We start from the raw sequence: 1,515 nt of genomic DNA, 5'->3' as shown, positions 1-1,515 counted from the left end.
TTATGCTATATATATTTCAACACAAATAAGAACAAGTTTAATCAAGTATTGAATAAAAGGGAAAATGCAGTATAATGTGGATAAATGTGAGGTTATCCATTTTGGTGGCAAAAACAGGAAAGTAGCCTATTATCTACATGGTGGCCGATTAGGAAAAGGGGAGATGCAACAAGACCTGGGTGTCGTGGTACACCAGTCATTGAAAGTAGGAATGCAGGTACAGCAGGCAGTGAAGAAAGCAAATGGTATATTAGCATTCATAGTAAAAGGATTTGAGTATAGGAGTAGGGAGGTTCTACTGCAGTTGTACAGGGTCTTGGTGAGACCACACCTGGAGTATTGCGTACAGATTTGGTCTCCTAATCTGAGGAAAGACATTCTTACCATAGAGGGAGTAAAGAGAAGGTTCACCAGACTGATTCATGGGATGGCAGGACTTTCATATGAAGAAACACTGGATAGACTCGGCTTGTATTCATCAGAATTTAGAAGATTGAGGGGGGATCTTATAGAAACTTACAAAGTTCTTAAGGGGTTGGACAGGCTAGATGCAGGAAGATTGTTCCCGATGTTGGGGAAGTCCAGAACAAGGGGTCACAGTTTAAGGATAAGGGGGAAACCTTTTAGGACCGAGATGAGAAAAACATTTTTCACACAGTGAATGGTGAATCTCTGGAATTCTCTGCCAGAGAAGGTAGTTGAGGCCAGTTCATTGGCTATACTTAAGAGGGAGTTAGATGTGGCCCTTGTGGCTAAAGGGATCAGGGGGTATGGAGAGAAGGCAGGTACAGGATACCGAGTTGGATGATCAGCCATGATCATATTGAATGACGGTGCAGGCTCGAAGGGCCGAATGGCCTACTCCTGCACCTATTTTCTATGTTTCTATGTCTATGAGACAGAATAGCCACTCGTCATTGCAACTAAATTTCATTGCGTTAGGAAAGGACAAAGCATGTGTGGATTAAAAATGCTTTCCATTTTCATAAAAGTTGTGCTTAGTGACTTTACAGATACATTTCTGTATATTCAGAAAACATTGGGAAGTTATAGATTGATATAAAATAGCTGCTTCATGCAAATTTGAAATACAAATTGATCACAATTTAATCATGAAGATCCATATAACATTTTCAATTTTAACCTTCAGGAAAGAGAAAGGCAGAAGTTACAGTTATTTCTCTTGTATAGTATTATTCATCACACCCCAGTATGAATGCTCAGATAATTATTGAAAGGTGGGTTCTGAGAGTATTTTAGGACAACATGCGTGCGACCTGACTGTACCACTGATCAAACTTGCAAAGGGACAGGATCTAATTAGGACAAAAATTAACTAATTTTCAAACAATCGCCAGTCTGATCTCAGCGGTCTTTCTTGCCTCTGAATCAGAGAACTGCGGGCCTAAGCACTGAGCGAAACATAACTACATTATGGATAAGTCTCCAGGTCCTGACAAGATATTCCCTAGGACATTGAGGGAAGTTAGTGTAGAAATAGCCGGGGCTATGACA

Source organism: Leucoraja erinacea, chromosome 8 (assembly GCF_028641065.1).
Source record: "Leucoraja erinacea ecotype New England chromosome 8, Leri_hhj_1, whole genome shotgun sequence".
NCBI lineage: Eukaryota > Metazoa > Chordata > Chondrichthyes > Rajiformes > Rajidae > Leucoraja > Leucoraja erinaceus.
This window is presented reverse-complemented; position numbering follows the sequence as displayed.